This window comes from Labeo rohita, chromosome 3 (genome assembly GCF_022985175.1).
Source record: "Labeo rohita strain BAU-BD-2019 chromosome 3, IGBB_LRoh.1.0, whole genome shotgun sequence".
Classification (NCBI taxonomy): domain Eukaryota; kingdom Metazoa; phylum Chordata; class Actinopteri; order Cypriniformes; family Cyprinidae; genus Labeo; species Labeo rohita.
The window spans coordinates 32,303,057-32,322,385 of NC_066871.1; the positions used below are offsets into that span (position 1 = coordinate 32,303,057).

The following is a 19,329-nucleotide window of genomic DNA, read 5'->3' on the forward strand; positions in this document are numbered from 1 at the left end:
GTAGCAAGTGTGTGTTTTGTAGGCATAGATGGAGGCTGTTCTATTTCTCCACTCCAGTGCTGTAGGCCTGTCGAGGGATGGCCGCCCAGTCCCATCAGACACACACATTATTCATCTCACTAGCGCACTGTCTGAAGCCATCAGGCCCGAGAGCAACGTGCTCCCCTCTTAGCAGCCTCCCAAGAGGCCCCACCATCCACTACTGCTTCAGTTGTGCCTGTTTGCTGCTCCGCTTGTTTACACAGTGACCCAAATAGGACCACTCGGGATCTATGCTTTAAGCCTTTAAAAATGCATACAGTATGTGGTGGAATGTACAAGCTGGCCAGAGTGGGCAAGTGGACATGATTGATCCTGCTTTCCCCTCCACATATTATTGCAACTGCACAATGCGGTGCATTAAAATGCTTAAGTTAAACATTAAATGTGTTCCTACACAAAGACTTTTTTGTGGAATCATCAGCATTCAGATCATCTTGCTAGAACATACTGCATGACATCCACTGTGTGCAGCTGATTAAAGACTTGTGTGTGGCTGTGTTGCTGACACAGCCACAGATCTGTTGAGAGTATGGTCTAAAAGGTACAGTAAGTTTTCTAGGTCTGCTGAGAGGGCAGAATTCGTCTCCTGGGGTGCCCAATAATGACAAAGATACTCGTACTGTAGAACTAACCATGACTGTACCAGCATGGACTGGCCCATATCCAAAATGAATCCAAATCTACGGCGTTGTTCTCAAACTTAGTTTCAAAGTGAATTGATGCTAACGTAGGTAAAAACTCTACTCCCGTTTCTTGATTTGTAGGCTGCGCTGTTTGCTGTTTCTTTTTCGTGTTGTATTTTTGAGGTTTGTTGATGCAGAAACAGACTGTGGAGGAATATGTTTAAGCCAGCTGTGAGCTCAGTGAGCTTCTATGTACTTTACGGCAGAATTCCCCATGAGACCTTTCACTAAAAAATGCAATCATTCATTAACAGTAGAGTGACTGCATGTATAAATAGAGAATGCACTGTTATGTCTGCATGTGTGTTTATCTCAAATGCAGTCAATAACCTTTCCTTGATTACATCACCTCTGGAGGCAGGTTTCACTGTCTCACTCAGATTGAGAGTTGGGCAATCATGTCTATATTATGCATTTCCTATGGATTATGTAGGGAATATGGAAACATCTCTTAAAAGCTAGAATACACACAAACTCTCACAGTGCAGGAGTGAAAACATCAGTTATAAAAGTCATTTATTATTCAGTTCTGAGTTCTCTATTCTTTTAGCAGTAAATTTAACCAAACATTTGTTTATGTCCAATACAGTCACTTATGATGTTCTAATTTAATTTGGAGGCTGCTTAAGAAGGCCTCATATCATTTGGAGGCAGTCAAGATCTATATTAATACAAATTCCCTAGTTTAAAAAAAAAAGGTGAAGGAATACTCTCACACTGATGGATTTGAGAAATAATAAACCAATAAACCATCTCTCTGGCATTTTCCAAATCCTTCATAAAACAGCTTAGTTATGAGATTGAGGGGCACAAGGCGCAAGAAAGACAATCTGCACATAAGGAGCTTTCAACCAAAGCAAACATTGAGTCAGGAAAGAAGATGCCAAGAAAGAAGGAAAGGAGGTGGGAGTGAAGGTCAGGGTAGGGGGTCGATTCAATTTCAGCGCAGTCCGTTAAGGACATGAACTGAATTCGAGGACCAAATTTAATCTGTTTCCTGCAAGAACTGCACACGCATACAAACGTTAGATGTGTTCATTTAGTAAAAACATACTTTACAACCTGAATCCAAAGGCATGTTCTAGAAACAATCTGGGGTTAAAAATATTATATAAGAGTGTCGGTTTTTCAGAGATTGCTCATATGGCTTTGAATGGTTCACAGTGGACTGAAAGATGCTAATCAGTTCAGAGGCTTTCAGATGGACTGTCTGTCTTGGCCAGGCGTGAGGACTATCTCTCTGAGATGTCATTTTGATTGACATCACTGCAGCTTTTTACTGACCTTTGAAAGAACAGAACCATACAGAGAAACAGCAGCCTCCGGGAAATAAAGGGTGAAAGGCATTATCCGCAATAGACACCTGGAAAGTCTAGAACACTCTGTTCTTCTTCACTGTATTTCTAGTGTTGTTGTTTTGCTCATCAATTTACCTTGGAAAATGTGAATAAGCATCTGTTACCAGACAAAAGGAGTTAAAAAGTACACTATTATAGCTTTTCTTAATTACAAATGAATCAGCTTCATGTATTTTCCAATTTAATCTACACCATAGAGTTTACATTTGTATTCTGTTTCCGTTTTTGTTTAGCAGGACGATACTTCACACAAATCACAAATCAGTTTTGAATTGTACTTAACTCCAAAATTAAAATTTCCTAATAATTTACTTACCTCCATTTCATCCAAGATATTCATGTCTTTCTTTAGTTGAAAATAAATGAGGAAAACATTTCAGGACTTTTATCCATATAGTGGACTGCAATGGAGATCAACAGGTTGAAGGTCCAAATTGCAGTTTCAAAGGGCTCTACACGATCCCAGCCGAGGAACAAGGGTCTTATCTATCGAAGCGATTGTTAATTTTCTAAAAAAAATCTTTACATTTTAAACTTTTTAACCACAAATGCTTATCTCGCACTAGCTCGAACTTACACGTTATATAGTCCCATTGGAAAGGTCACATGTGACGTAGGCGTACGTACCAATCCAGTGTTTACAAAGCGAACGTGCACAGTGAATGAAGTACACAGACGAAGAACTAACCATGCATGGCCTTTCCGTAATGCGTGAAGTCGTAGACGCGTATCGCAGATCTAGTGCAAGATAAGCATTTGTGCTTAAAAAGTATAGGATACAATGGGGTTAAAGGCGTGCGGGGTAAAAAAATATCTTTGATATTGTTTTCTTCTAAACCACTAGATGGCAGAAAAACGTGGCGTGGCACTTTCCAAAACATACGCTTTTTCATGATCCATGACGTGATCGCTAGCAGTAGCGCAAAGTCGATTCTGTGCTTGCTTGATGTAATATTTGATGTTTTTAAAAATGCTGTAGATTTAAGTAGCAAATGAGAATTGTTAAAATTCTTGAATATATCTTGAGACAAAGGTCTTAATGGTTTTTATTTTTAAGATAAGTTTTTAAATAATGAAAGAATATGTAAACACATGGTATTTAGGGTAAAAAGCGGCCCTGCTTTTGGGGCTAAAAGGCACAATAATTAACATGATCATTAATAGAAGGCTGACTTTTCCATCTGTTGACATGACATTGTTAGATTCAGATGGTATATATGATATATTACGTTGGGTGTCGATCTTAGAGATAATTACCATGTTTAGAATGAAACCAACATATTTAAAAACATGCTATTAATCATATAATAATATAAAATATCATTTGCTGTTACTACTGTAAATCTATATTAAATTACTATGGGATCTCCTTCAGTGGTTTCAGAATCTTTACATTTTAAAATGATTTTGTTATTGATTTGATTTTGATATCTGTATTTTAAAATATATGTTTTATATAAACACATTTTAATGAAAAATCCTAAAATGTTTTCCTTTAAAACCCTAATTTATTTTCAACTGAAGAAAGACATGAACATCTTGGATGACATGGGGGTGAGTAAATTATCAGGAAATTTTAATTCAAGAGTGAACTAATCCTGTAAGGGTTTAGTGTAAACAGATATGACTGCTTAGATCTTATTTCATAAAAGAATTACATAAGACCTTCTCAAATGTGGCAATGTTCCACATAATTGCCTTTTTACTGACAACCTCATCATTCAAAAATCATGAGTCATAATATCAACAATGCGATAATGACTGCGTCTGCCTGCGGAAGCGGGCGATACTTTTGAATGACTTGCGTAGAAGACACAAATCCTCCAATTAGCTTAGAATTGCACTCGACGCTTTTCCCCTAGAATACATTGAGTTATTTTGCTGCTTCCTCTATTAGGAGGCTGCAGAGAGTGCCCTTTAAATGCTGAAACCTGCCACCGTTGGCATGGCGACACGGAGGGGAGCGAAAACGCAAACCTGCCCTCCCTGCAGTGAGGTGCCTGGTGCCCATTTCATCTGTGCCAGCGGTGCCCAAGACATCACGCCTCAGGGGGCTGAAATAAGAGCCGTTCAGAGAGGGCGCTGAGTACGGCATGGCGAGAGCCCTCTACCTGTGATCGATTTTGAGTATGTGATACCAAGCGAAAGACGTGCGGCGCGTGTTTGTGTGCACAGGTAAATCAGGTCTAAAGCTCCTCTCCGAGAGCCCTAATACCTGAATAAAACCTAAATAAGATTGAAGTGCATGTTTGCACCAGCACGATAGGCTTTAAGCTGCTTTGTGGCGGACTAAAGAAACATAAATGCCAACTGCTGATGGCGCACAACATCTCTCAATTCTCAGACGCAGAGAACGACAGATACAGCTACCGTGGCAACAAGGAACAAGCCCGTACGTGCGCATATACCCAGGCACATAGTATCTAGGGAATCGCGACTCTACATTCAAAAGGAAGCGCTGCTATAAATTGGGGCGCGAGGCTGATTGATATTCCTCGGCAGGGCTGCGTGTGCAGGAGAGGGCATTAGCTGAGCAAAGGGGTGAGGTGCAGCAGATGTAGAGAGAGGGAGGTTTTGCGGCAGGTGAGACCGCTGCGCTCTAGTCTCCCAGTGCTGCGCTCCAGTGAAGCAGCGCTCCGCTTTGATCTCACCCTCTCTTTGCTGCAGCGCTCCACTGTGGCCACACTCTCGACACCCCAGCCCGCACTCACGCTTGCTCGCGTTTCGTTCTCCCAGCGCATTTTCCGTCCCGAAGATCGCTTACATTGATCTTTCAGACGGAATGAGAAGTCTCAAATGGTGGCGTGCCGAGGGATTATTTTCTTTGAGACAGACTTCATCAATAACGCTGGTACAAAGGCACAATGACATTACTGGCCTGAAATGCTATATGCCTTGCTGCGCTCAATAAGGGCACAGTCATTTATTTCTCCCTGTGAGGCACGCCACTTCGCGCTCGCTCCTGTTCTGTGCCACTTCAGCTCGGCTAATTGATGATGCGAAGCGGTCGCAGTGTCACTCACGCTACCGATATCTCTCTCTCTTTCACACATCTTTCTTTCCGTCTCGTATCTCTGCGCCGCACCCCCGCTCTGTCCTATTTTGGCTCCACCTTAACTACAGATTAACCTTTCTACCCTGAAGCGGGGGACACGCTGGCAGTGACCTTGAGACGACGCCGTGTGTTGTTGCATTCGGGAGCCGCAGAGCGGTGGCAGACAAAGGCCGTGGCTCAAAAACAAATCAGCTGCCTACCTAGACATTGTTTCTGGGCACCACGGTGTTTCCTAGTGTTTCCTTAGTGGTCCTTAAAAATGCTGTCTAGTATGCTTTGATGCCCAAAAATTCTGCATGATATCCAAACATGCTGTCGGCGCAAACAACTCACTACCTCAGCTGACTGGAATTGCAAATGCTGTTAAGGTCAGTCTGTGATGGTCCAAATTGCTGCATATACATATGGTCCCCAAACATGCTGTCTAGTTGGGCTGCCCTCAACTAATGATTTTTCTGGTCGACTAGTAGTCGTTCATTTTAAGCATTAGTCGACTAATCGCATGTAAATCATAATATTGAGCCTTTAATTGTCTACATGTCCTAAAAAGCGCTCAATCGCGTACATAAAGCTTGTTACAGCATACCGTCAGAAGGAATGATTATGAATATGTCAGCGAAAAACAGTTGCAGGGTTGCATTAACTTAATAATAATATATTGATAAACTATTTTTTTTAGTTTACAGCTTAAGAGATGAAATCGGTGCCACTGACTCGTCATCTTCGCAGTAGTGGATGCGTCTGTCATACAGATTACATAATCTGAGAATATTTGTTTTCCATTTGAATTGGTTCATTTAAAAGTAGACATTTCCCTCTCTATTGATGTATTTTGTTATGTCTGTAAGGCAAGAATACAGAGTTTTGAAGTGACGCGCTCAAGTTAACAGACACCAACACAGCAGAAAGTGCATCCTGTTTGCTTTCATTATTTTACAAAAGCACAATGATTTGTTGTTATTGTGAGTGCACACAAATAGATGTAGAGTCTTTCAAAATTCAAAAGATGTATTACTCTTATCTATGTGACAAAAAAGTACAGAGTTTTTTAAGAGCAAGTGAACGCACTGGTATCTCCATCTGTCCTGCAGTAAGTGCTACTATTCAGCTTCCACACTGCACACAGACACTTCAATAGCGCACATTTTCCGGTTAACATTAGACTAAGCGACCATGTAAAGTTGATACTACTTAAATTTTTTTGATGATAAGCCATATTTGACGTCCAGGAATGATAGGCGAGCATTTGGATGTCCTGCCCAATGTACTGTATTACCACATAGATCAACCATTAACAATCTGTCCGTCATAGACTGCGTGACTTCGCCACTTCCTGTGGATTTTTTTTTCCTCCGATTAAGTCACTAAAAAATTTTGGTCGACCAAGCCTATTCTCGTCGTCTAACGGTTAGTCAGCAATTAGGGGGCAGCCCTACTGTCTAGTGCTAGGTTTCTACTGTGTACAGTACCTAGTACCTGGTACTTTTTTAGTACCCCCTTGAGGTTCCATGCAAGTTGCACTGATATTAAAATGCGATGTATAATCACTAAAGGTCGACCGATATTGGATTTTACCAATATCGATAACTACTGAACGGAAAATAAATAGTGCTCTACTATTAAAAAAAAAGTATCCTACTGAAACATACTTTGTAAATGAACAAAAAAAATTAATATTAATTATATATTATTACAGTTAATTGTTCAATAATGTTAACAAAAGCAAATAAAATTTGTCAGTAAATGTTGAAATTAACACTCTTACAAGGAACAGTACTTACATTCTACAGCTTTTATCAGTCTTAATGTTACAAATGGACTCTTGTAAACTCAAATGGATATTGTAAAGTGTTACCATTACATCAACAGTCAAGCTAAACATGGCCATCTTTAAATGCCACAGTTTTGAAATGACATACATATAGATATATTGTGTACTTTCACAATGTAACTGCTTCTGTTCTAGAACATTTGTGGTGATCTAATCAAAATATCAAAATATGTTAGTCACACAACAGGCAAAAGTGCAGTGCAGCGTCTAGAAGAACTCTATCCGGACGTGTCACGTTCAATTCAAGCGGCGGTCTACAAGAGTTTATTTAATCACCACACAGGCAAAAGTATACCGCTTTCCTTTCTCCTCTAATGCAGCATGTAATCAACAAATTCATCACTTAGTAATGATATGAAAACGTGCGCTACAGTATACTGCGATCCAAGCTGAGCCAAGTCGTGCACAGCGCAAAAGCAACCATAGATTACCTCACTAGATTTTAAGACACAGTCCATGCGTCCCCACACATCTTTGCCCTTTTTGTACTCGCATCGCATTTCACATGGGCAGCTTTCTACTCTTCCATTGCTATCAGCTCCCAGCATAGCATAGATATCTATCTGTTTACCTCACTGCCATAATTGTCAGACGGGCGGTTTAGTGGAAGGACATAACAGTCACTGTACTCTGAATGACAAATCTGCGTATCTTTGAAGCCTGGCCACAAGATGCCAATTTGATCTATTTTGCATAGCAGATTATCATTTCATCTCATGCTCCTTGGAGAGAGAACCATCAGAGAGAGACGCTCTATGCTCCAGCAATGACAGCTGACATGGACACTCACTTGGCTTAGACGCTTAAGTTTGTCTAAATGAAGGATAAGTGAAAGAACTGGCTGGAATTCAAGGTTGCTATGTAGAGGATGCAAAGTAAAAAGGACATAATACACTTAAAAGAGAGTAGAAGAAAGCAGTGAACTGAAGAGTTTGTGGCAAGGTTTGGAGAGGGTAACAGAGGTGCACATGCTGGGGTCCTTTCTATTTTGTGACAGAACCTCGGGCGATTCCCGGAAGGTGCCCTTGATGTTCCCGGTCTCTTTGTGCTGCATGTATGTCATCCCAACTTTCTGCCTTATCAAGCACCGTCCTGTTACCTGAGGAATGAGCAGGGGAATTTTCTAGCGCTGAAAATCCAGATGGGCTGACACTAAAAGCCTCCCTTTCAGCAGTCCACTGACAGTATGGATGAAATCAGAGCAGGGTGAAGGGGTAGACTGCAGGCAAAGCGGGAATGAGATATTAGATGAGGAAGGGAGGGAGGGATGGATGGTTGAAGATGGAATGGAGATCGTTATTGCCAGGCAGTTTTGTCATTGATTTCCCTCCTCCCTCTTTTCTTTTTGGCACCCTCATCTAGTGGAATCAAACTGACTCTGGGACGAGGCTCCCAACGTCTTGTAAAATCCTGTTTGGGATCTATTGTTTGGCTTCTTTTAGACCCTAATGCTGACCGCCTCCACACGCCTCTGCGCTCACTTGCACACATCCACGCAACAACATGCTCTTTGACAGCGCGTACGAGTCGTTCTATCTCGCCGAGGCTGGGGTGGGTGGTGGGGGAGAGGATTTGCTCTTTGAAAAGTGCCCACCGATTCGATTGCTCTGTCAGAAATGCTTTCTCTGATGCTCAGAGAGTCCGTGGCTCGCGAATGAGGTCTAAGACAAAGGGACGCACTGGCTTTGGCATATTTATTTCCCGCTCGCTTTCATTCTCTTGTTTTCCTTTTCTCTCGCCGTCTCTCTCTGTCCAAACCTTCTGTGCCGCTGTTTGCTAGGGGGCTGTGAGTGGGGGAGTGTGGACAGGGATGGGTGAGTGAAAATGTGCTGGTGGATCTCAGCCAAGCCAGTAGAGGGCTGGGGGAGTCGGGATTCTTTGTTCTTTGTTGATGAAAAGCGGCATTGGATCCCATCTACCTCAGCCTGACATCAGGGCACTTCACAAGCAGCCAGTTCACCGTGATTATATTAAACCCAGGCCCAAATTACTCCAGTCTCCCTAATTAAACTTTAATCTCCAATACCACACAAATTACCTGCAACGTAATTGAGCGAAGAGCCGTGGTTTAAAGAGGGCTGTGTTTGCGACTGCAAGCTGAAGGGGCTGGATGCAGGGATAGACTGAAGGTCATGTCCTCCTGCTGGGGAAACGTCTCTTTCTCTCTTTTCTTTTTTGAGTGGATACAGGACAGTGGTGTCCATGCTGCTCGGAAAATGGAGCAGTCAGCTGAGGCTCCTGTCTGACTCAATGTGCCCTGCACCTGGGTGAAGTCTACACAATAGCACTCCAGTTCTCTGTCTCTCATCTGCCTGTCTCATTCTGTCGCCCTCTATCCCTTTCTAACACAGTCCTTGTGCCAGTATTCTCTCTCTTTCAGTAACAGATCTCATAAACATCTTCAAATTTCCTGTGCAGAAATGTATGCGTGTACGTGCAGTGTTGTGTATTGAGAAACACAAATGATGCTGTTGATTTGACATTGGGACAGCAGGTGTGTGAAACACCACCCTCAAGCATTTCAAGACCCATTCAAAGAATAGATCTTTGATATGAGCCAGGCTTGTTTTTTTCCCTTAGACACCATCCTTGAAGACCGCAAAGTGAGATTTCACAGAAGGGAGATAAAACATAGCATTTAGAGCAACATAAAAGACAACAATATGAGAATAATGTGCATAACATATGCACATATTTGGCCGATATGGAGGTCTGTTTCATTATTTGGGTATCTAGCTAAAACTGGTAGCAGCTAACCTAAAAGACAAACTGAACGTCAAAAATATTTCACAGATACCTGCTATAGTGCCCCTTGTGGCAATGCTGAGAATGCATCAACTATTTGCGTTTTAGAAATTGTGCTCATACCTGCCCCTTTTCCCAAACACTTAAATATCCAGTTTTTTTCCTTCTGCTTTCAAATCGCTTTCACTGTACTTTAATGTAAAACACTGACCGGTCTGTGCAGCGCCGCTTCAAGTCAAACACACTTAACATGTACGCGTATTTGCATTGCTTTGACCGTTCTCTGTAGATCACACCTTCTCACATGGCACGATTGGTTGATTATATACAATGCCTGCATGTTATTGGTCAAACCACTTTTCAATCATTACCTATGAAAAAAAAGTAAAACAAAGCCAAAACCTGGATATTTTAGGCTAGATAGAAATCCTGTCCAGGAAAAAGGGCACGTATGGTCACCCTAGCTCTGATACATTTTTCAACTCTACGAAGTGTGAAATCGAATTTGCATATTTGCGTGAAGTATGTTTTAGGCCTTAGCCTAGCTGCTTTGGAGATTCTGCAGTTATTTTTGTAAACTGGACCAACTACGAATAGTAGCTATGAGGGTTTGAGGCTGAGATGAAATGTGTTTGCGTGCTTGTTTGTGATTTCAGGGGGAGGGTTGTGTGTTTGTGCATAGCAGTTTGTGCTAGGGCTATGTCTGCACATACATGAGCTCTGGGTGATAAATGTGTGTGTAGTGCATGACAGGTTGTTTTAGGATATTAACTCAGCGGCTCAGTGTACGCCTTACAGGCTCCAAACTGCTGTTTGGGTGTTTCAACCAGTATATCAGCACAGCTGAGCCTCCCTGGAGAGGTACCATCAATCTGAAAATAGTTTTACCCTAAGCAACATTCAGTAACTCCCTTCACAGTGTAATTTATGTGTGACTTTCATGATGTACGTCTTGGTGTGTTGAATGGTTGCAGGACTTTTGTACCCAAAAATTTGATTCAAAACCGACATTCTTTTGTCACTGGAACTCCATGGAATTTTTGGAATCTTTTTGAAAGACATTTGATGGCTTCACGTGTGGAAAAGAGCAAAAATTATAGATTAATATAGCTGCAAGCAGCGATTACCGGGTTTAATGCTCTTTAAGGCATTTAAGCACACATATGAAAAATGACATTATTGTCAGTGCCGATAGCCTACAACATACAGGGCCGTTGCGCTCTAGGCGTCCCGTGTTCGAATCCCGACTCAAGCACCTTTCCTAAGCCCGCCCACATCTCTCTCTCCCACTTCACTTCCTGTCACTTCTGATCTGTCCTGTTGAAATAAAGGCAAAAATGCAAAAAAAAAAAAAAAGTATTTTAAAAAAGAAAAATGGCATTATTTAGCAAGCCTGTTACCACCAAATCAATGATTTAAAAAACCATTTATGGCAAATCCAGGTAATTTATGTCTGTTATAGCATCAGCTGTGGTCCAGTCCCCTTAAAAATGTGCATGCTTGTTTAGAATCACCTGTTGCATGTGCTCAGCAGGTTTTGTGAAGTTTTAAGTTTTCCTTTAGTCTTTTTAGGATTTGGGGTAAATTTGGAAAGGCTCCTTTTCCAAATGACCCCGTTATACTTTTCCAAAGGGTAAATTTCAACATTTTTTTGATAATTATCGGCCTTATAGCCATCTTTATGTTTATTTCCCTCTTATAGTGCCACCAAGTGGCCAAGCTCTGATTTTTTTTCCTGTGACCTCAGATCGAGAAGAGAGGCATTTTACTAAAAGTGGCCCTGCCCCTTTGGAATGTTTTGGTGTCCCTTTGCGACATTGATTTGAAAGTTCAATTTATTATTGATATTCACTCTTCAGAGAATCTTTCTGCACTGGTTTGGTTCCGATTGGGTGAAAAACCCAGGACTAGTTCACAAAAGTAGGTTTTTAAAAAAATGCAAAATCCTCGAAAATGCTAAATGATCAAATCTGAGGTGTGTGTTTTGTCCAGTGTGAGCCAAGGATTCCAAAAACAAAAGATACTTGAGCCTGCAATTTCGTACTTTTAGTTGCTGTAGCGCCCCCGTCAGGCCGATTGGGGTGAGCCTTGATAACATCGTAGGCGGTGTGAGTACTGCGATCCCTCCAAGTTTCAAGTCTCTATGACATATGGTTTAGTCTGCATGATCAGTTTCACGTGGAGATTGCTGATCCGTGACCATTCTAACAATTACAATAGGGTTTCAGCGCTACGTGTGTGAACAGTTTTCATCTTATGTGTTCCATGGAAGAAAGTAGGAACGACATAAGGGTGAATAAATTATCACATAATTTCCTGTTTTTGGGTGAACTAACCCTGTAATTCACAACACAAATAAAACACTGCATATTCAGATCAAGCAGTCCATGCAGATCTGGTCTTGTGAGTACGGCTTAGATGAAGGTCTCTTAAAAGCATTGGCATTCGCCTGTGCTGGGTGCTTTGACACAGCGCCACGCAGGAGTCGTGTCTGCACATACATTCTCTGACAGCTTAGAGCTTTGAGGCTGGAGAACACTGTCTCTCCCTCACAAGATCCCCATCCTCACACATGCGAGAGAGAGAGAGGCAGAGGTGGGGGGAGTTGTGGCTCTGAAGCGTGAAAGCAAATGATGCCGTCGGCCTGCTAAGTCTCTCACCAGAAGGCGCAAACAGCCGTGCCTGAGAAAGCAGCTTAACATCACACACAGGAAGTTCAGGGCCGCGGTGCGACAGTGGTGCTGCTGTAGGGCGTGGAGCAGATGCAGATGCCAGCAACTAATGCAAAGACTGGCAGCAGCTACGCCGATCATCGGCGGTGCGACGAGGTGAACGGCGTGACGCCGACTGCGGGACTGCAGCAGGATTTCCATTCACCCGTGGATTCAGGTGCACGCCGCCGTGTGCGTCATGAATAACTGATTGGAAGCTGGAGGCACAGCAGGTTTGAAAGCCCCCCCTCCTCGCCAGCCTGGCCCATTTGCATAGGATGCTTGATTTGCATACATATGAGGTGAAAGAAAGGACTTGCGTGCGAGAGATATGCATTCCTCCATTGAGAATAGATCGGAAAAGAGAGGAGCCTTTTCATCAATTGTCATAGGAGCCTCCTCTCTCTGTCTATCTCCCTGACCATAGCTAACACCTCAGAGAGCTCAGATGAGACCTCCATTAAAATTCTCTCTTTCTCGGTCCTGTCTGCATGAAAGAAAGGTGGTGACAGTGAAGGGAGAGAGGGAGCGTCGGGCTGACAGCATGCATGTGTGCGTGGGTGTGCGTGCTCCAGCTGGCTATGCGCTGCCGTGGCGGCTCTCCGCTGCAATCCCTCAGTTCAAACGCATTGATTCGCTCTGAAGCCTCAATTCCCCCCTACAGACGTGGCCACAACACCTACAGCAAGGATATGTCCCTTCCCCCATCTGGTCTGTAGGAAAAGTCATGAATATAAAAACAGCAGCCTTACAATCACACAGAAAGGTGCTTTGATATATTGTGTACAATTTCAGTTTAGTTCAGTTTAAATCAGAATTGTGAATAGTCACAACTAAAAGGTGTTTTAAGGCGCAACCTAGGCCTTAATTTTTTTTTTGCCGAACAAGTCAGATACAGATCTGGCACCTCTGGAATTGGATCCAGCATGTGTTTTAGTGGATTCCCGACCTTAAATGACCTCATAAAATGATGCTGTACGTGTTTAAAAAAAAATCTGGAATAACAATGATGTGAAATATTCACAATCTGCATGTTATTGATCTTATTGTGAATGATTCATATGTGCATGATCATTTTTCCACCTTGTTATTTATTTTTTTGTATTTTTGGTCTGTTCGCCTTTATTTTTTGATTGGACACTAAATATCTGACAGGAAGTGAAGTGGAAGCGAGAGAGGGGGACGGGATCGGGGGAAAGTCCCCAAGCCGGGATTTGAACTCGGCATGATCGTAATGCAACGCTACTATATGTTGGCACACTGCCAAGAGGCTATTTGTGCATAACACTTTGAGATTTTTTTAAGATTTATTTTTGGCATTTTGCCTTTAATACGATATGTACGTAATGTAGACAGGAAGCAAAGTGGGCGAGAGAGAGGGAGACAGGATTGGGAAAAGTCCATGAGCTGAGATTCGAATATACAATAGGACAGTGTAAAGTAGACAGGAAGCTAAATGGGAGAGAGAGGGGGATGGGATTGGGAAAAATCCACAAGCGAGATTCGAACTCGGGATGCTCGTAATGCAACACCACTATATGTTGGCGCGCTGCCAAGAAGTTATTGGCGCCGACCACCTTGTAATTTGTCTTAAAGATTTATTTTTGCCCTTTTGCCTTTATTACGATAGGACAGGGTAATGTAGACAGGAAGCAAAGTGGGCAAGAGAGGGGGAGACGGGATCGGGAAAAGCCCATGAGTCAGGACTCGAACTCGGGATGCTCGTAACACAACGCCACTATATGTCAGCGCTCTGCCAAGAGGGCATTGGTGCCAACCACCTTGTAATTTGTCTTAAAGATTTATTTTTGCCATTTTGCCTTTATTACGATAGAAGAGTATAGAGTAGACTGGAAAAGGTCCTCAAGCTAGAATTCAAATTTGGGACGCTCGTAGCGCAGTGTCACTATATGTTGCCGTGTTACCAAGAGGCTAGTGGTGGCGATCACCTTGTATTATTTTTATTAATTATTTATTTTTGGGGTTCTACCTTTATTACAATAGGACAGTGTAGAGTAGACAAGAAGTGAAATGGAAGCGAGGGAAGAGGGTGGGATCAGGAAAGGTCTACAAGCCAGTATTCGAACTCGGGATGCTCATTGTGCTTGTAACACTATGCCACTTTATATTGACGCCGACCACCTTGTAATTTTTCTTTTTACAGATTTACTTTTGGCATTTTGCTTTTACTACAATTGAACAGTGTAGAGTAGACAGGAAGTGAAGCGGGAGCAAGAGAGGGACAGGATCAGGAAAAGTCCATAAGCTGGGATTCGAACTCGGGACGCTCGTAGCACAATGCCACTAATGTCAGTGTGCTGCCAAGAAGCTACTGGTGCTATTTTTTTTATGATTTATTTTTGGTGTTTTGCCTTTATTACGCTAAGACAGTGTAGAGTTGACAGAAAGCGAAGTAGGTTGGGATCTGGGGCGTGTTTCATAAAACAAGTTTACCAGATAAACCAGGCTTATAACATTTAATTAAACACCCCCCAGGAAAGGTCCTCAAGCCAAGATTCAAACTCAGGATGCCCGTAACGCAACAGTGTCATTTGTCGATGCACTGCCCACTAGACTATTGGCGTCAACCACCTTGTAATTCTCCAGTATGACAGAGTTCTCTCTGGTGACATATGCAGGACTTCAGTGGGTTGAACCAAGACTCTGGCCAACATTTTTTCCACTGCGTATCAGAAGTAAGTCACAATTCGAAATAAAAGATCTGTTGCTACTTCCATTACATTGTAACTTTAATCATATCTTTTTTCTGTCACTTCTTGGTATGTATTCACACGAATGCTGTTTGTTGAGGTTTTCTCAAGAGTCTATTCCACTAGTGTAGTCAGGAGAAAATGATCCCTGCTTGCAGAATAATCTTATTTACATATTCATTTGCACTAATGCAAGTTATTAGGACACTCACCACGACTGTGCCATTGCTATCAATGCACCTGTTACACCCAATCAACACAGCAAGCGGGCGTTGAAATGCAGGAAAACTTAATCCCTTCCACGGTAATGAACAAAGCTGTGTACACTGCAAGAGCCTGACGTCACACTGTTTACACTGTATCAGCTCCAGTTTGATCAGCTTTGTCGATTATAATGGGAGAGGTGGTTATATGGGGTGCTTGCTTGCAGTGTTGATTAGGCGTCGAACACACTCCCTCATCTCCCAGATTCGCCAGATACTCCATCAGGCATACAGGCGCTCACACTTTGTCGGTGGGTGGCTGTCTGTCTCTCTCTCTCAGCCCTCAAGCTCATTGATTTTCTTCCTTACCTCCAGCCTGCCTGTATTAGCCCATCCCATCCGCGCCAAATCACTCCTCATCTGCGCTGGCACAGTTTGTGCAATTAGTCGCCCGCGTCCGTGGGGATGAACCAAGGAAGCGTGTAATACTGATGCCTCTCTGGCTCCACAACGACACCGCCTGGGCACAGAGGCTGGAGCTGGTGCCAACCTTGCCCTCTTTAGCTCGGCTGCTACATCATGTGGCATCTGCAGTGAATCGCCCACCTGGCATGGAGACGGCACAATAGCAGCTGACCAGTGTGCTGGACGCTCTTAAATGGCCTGTTATCGGCATCATCTCTATTCTGTGAGGTGATAACTGGGTTGATGACTACCGTAACACCTCTGAGGAACTGATGGAATGTTTTTTAGAGGCAGAGTGGTCATAAAACACAGTATGTGATGCCAAGACTGTGGGGTTAAGAGAAAAGAGTATTGAAAATGGTACAATTGGAGTACATTCCAAACCTGTATGACTTAATTTCTTCCATGGAGCACAAAAGGCAAATTCTTAATTATCCTGGCTGCTCTTTTCCATATAATGTAATTAGATGGAGACTGTGTCTTTCAAGCTAAGAAGTAATAAAATTTGTCTACATGACATATGGACTGTGTTTAAAGTGTTCTGAGGAAAGGATAAAAAGTAAAGTTGTTCGCTCATAATCTTACCCTCTGTGGAGCTCTGAAACAGACATCAAAAGTTATACGTGCTACAAAAATGCTGTGTTGCCAAATGCCACTGGTTCAAACTTGCACTGTAACTGTACATTAAATTCACTCTCTGGTTATCTTCTTTTTAGAAAAAGAGCAGCAATTATGCTGAAAAAGAAGTATGTTTCATTGTACTGAATGTACTTCAAATATTAAAAGTGTTACTATTAATCATCAGTTAGCCTTACCACATCTTTATTCCTTCCCTGTAGATGATTTTTCGAAGTAGGTCTCAGGGTTGCCCTAGACTTACAACAGGCATCTGCCCTGCTGCCATTTTTCTGTTTTTGGTTGTCTACTCATGGTTGTTTCTTGAGGGTGTTAGGTCTCTGTTAGTGTGGTTTATTAGAGTAAATGTGAACACTGCCATTTGTCCCTTGGTGTGGGTTTTGGTCCACTTCCAAATGAACTTTGGTGCAGTTTGAATGAAATATGAATGCAACACGGACCAAATACTTCTAATTGAACCAAAAACCGGATGTAATGACAAGATGGTGACACTATGCAACATAATTTCACGATGTGGAACGAGTGGTGTATCCAAAACACAACAAGCAGAGGGTAAACGCCTTTTATAAGCTCTTCATGAGTTTGCAGGTGGTGAAAATAAAATCATAAGTACAGCAGACGGCATTAGGTGTATTTGACTTAAAGCAGCGCTGAGAAGACCTATGGTGAATGGGTACTTTGATGTGATACACCAATCGGTTAAGTCAAACACACCCTTTTGTTTGGGATGTTTGGTGAGGTCCATCACAAGATATACGTCATTCTACCCAAACAATCAGGTTGTGAACGTATCACTATGCCTTTAGGTTCGGTATCTTTAGGTTCGCCGTCAAAAATGCAAACATTTTTTTGGTCCAGACCAAATGAACCAAGACAACTACAAGTGTGAACACACCCTTAGATAGCTTTTCACTATCAAGGATATTACCACACCCTACTCACAACTAGTGAGCTACGCCAGTTACTTAACCAGCGCCGATCACTCGCTGTTCAGGATCAGGCACATCTTTTTGTGTCGCTCGATTTAAAAGAGAAGTTCACTTCCAGAACAAAAGTTTACAGATTATGTACTCACCCCTTTGTCATCCAAGATGTTCATGTCTTTCTTTCTTCATTGGTGAAGAAATTATGTTATTTGAAAAAAACATTTTAGGATTTTTCTCCATATAGTGGACTTCAATGGCTCCCCTGATTTTGAATGTCCAAAATGCAACTTCAAAGGGCTCTAAACGATCCCAGCTGATGAAGGAGGGTCTTATCTAGTGAAACAATTGGTTATTTTGTAAAAAAAAAAAAAAAAAAATTACAATGTATATACTTTTTAACCACAAATGCTCATCTTGTCTCGTCTGCCTGAACTCTGTTTCCAGTTCATGACAGTTAGAGTGTGTCAAAAAACTCCCGTCTCATTTTCTCCTCCAACTTCAAAATCGTCCTACATCGCTTTTACCTTGTTTGTAAAGAGTATTTGATCTTCTTTGCATGTTCACTTTGTAAACACTGGGCTGGTACTTCGGCAGCGATGTAGGATGATTTTTAAGTTGGAGGAGAAAATGAGATAGGAGTTTTTCGACATACCCTAACTGTCATGAACTGGAAAAAACAGAGTTCAGGCAGACAAGACAAGATGAGCGTTTGAGGTTAAAAAGTATATAAATTGTAATAAAAAAAAATAACCAATCATGTTGCTAGATAAGACCCTTCCTCCTCGGCTTGGATCATTTAGAGCCCTTTGAAGCTGCATTTAAACTGCATTTTGAAAGTTCAAAATCAGGGGCACCATTGAAGTCCACTATATAGAGAAAAATGCTGAAATGTTTTCCTCAAAAAACATAATTTCTTTACAACTGAAGAAAGAAAGACGAGAACATCTTGGATGACAAGAGGGTGAGTACATAATCATAAATTTTGGTTCTGAAAGTGAACTTCTTCTTTAACGTCATGAGCTGGACGTTCCCCTACAGTTATGGGAGTGGAACTGTTGTAAATATATCACTGTTGTAATTACAGTGGATAGCTGTACATGTCCATTTGTTGCTGCCGTAAAGGAAAAGAAACAACCTTTTTGCCTTACTAAAAGTTACTTACTAAAACCCTCATGTCATTCCAAACCCATAAGACCTTCATTCATCTTCATTCAGAACACAAATTAAGATCTTTTTGATAAAATCATAAAGCTTTCTGTCCCTGCATAGACAGCAAAGCAACTGACACGTTCAAGGGCCAGAAAGGTAGTAAGAACATTGTTAAAGTAGTCCATGTGACATCAGTGGTTCACCACAACCATGATTTTATGAAGCTACAAGAATACTTTTTATGCACAAAGAAAACAAAAATAACGACTTTATTCAACAATTTCTTCTTTTCTGGTGTCAGTCAGAATGCATTGTGGTACTCTCATGAACGAAATTGTTGAATAAAGTCATTTCTGTTTTCTTTGTGCACAAAAACTATTCTCATAAAAATATTAAAGACTATAAAAGACTCATAAAAGACTATTTTACTACCTTTCTGGGCCTTGAACATGTCAGATGCGTTGCTGTCTATGCAGGGTCCGAAAGCTCTTGGATTTCATCAAAAATATCTTAATTTGTGTTCAGAAGATCTTACGAGTTTGGAACGACATCAGGGTGAGTAATTAATGAAAGAAGTTTAATTCGAACTATCTCTTTAAGTACATTTTTAAAAAAGTACACATTGACAATATCAAAACAAAGGTTTTACTTTAAAGTAGCCTACATTGTATGGGGATATGCTTGGTAAGTTGAGTAAATAAAATTTTCTCTTACGTGTGAACGTCCCTCCTGTGGAGAGAAAGCGTATGGGGGTACAGTACCGAATGATATGAGTGCGTATGTGTGTGTGTGTATGAATTAGGGCAGCGGTGAA

The 19,329-nt window shown here is 41.8% G+C and overlaps 1 protein-coding gene across 1 annotated transcript in view; it reads right to left on the reverse strand.

Moving 5' to 3' along the window:
- LOC127158601 (retinoic acid-induced protein 1) overlaps nucleotides 1–19,329 on the reverse strand; it is a 76,172-nt gene that overhangs the window by 15,085 nt on the left and 41,758 nt on the right. The gene's annotated exons all lie outside the window — the stretch shown is intronic.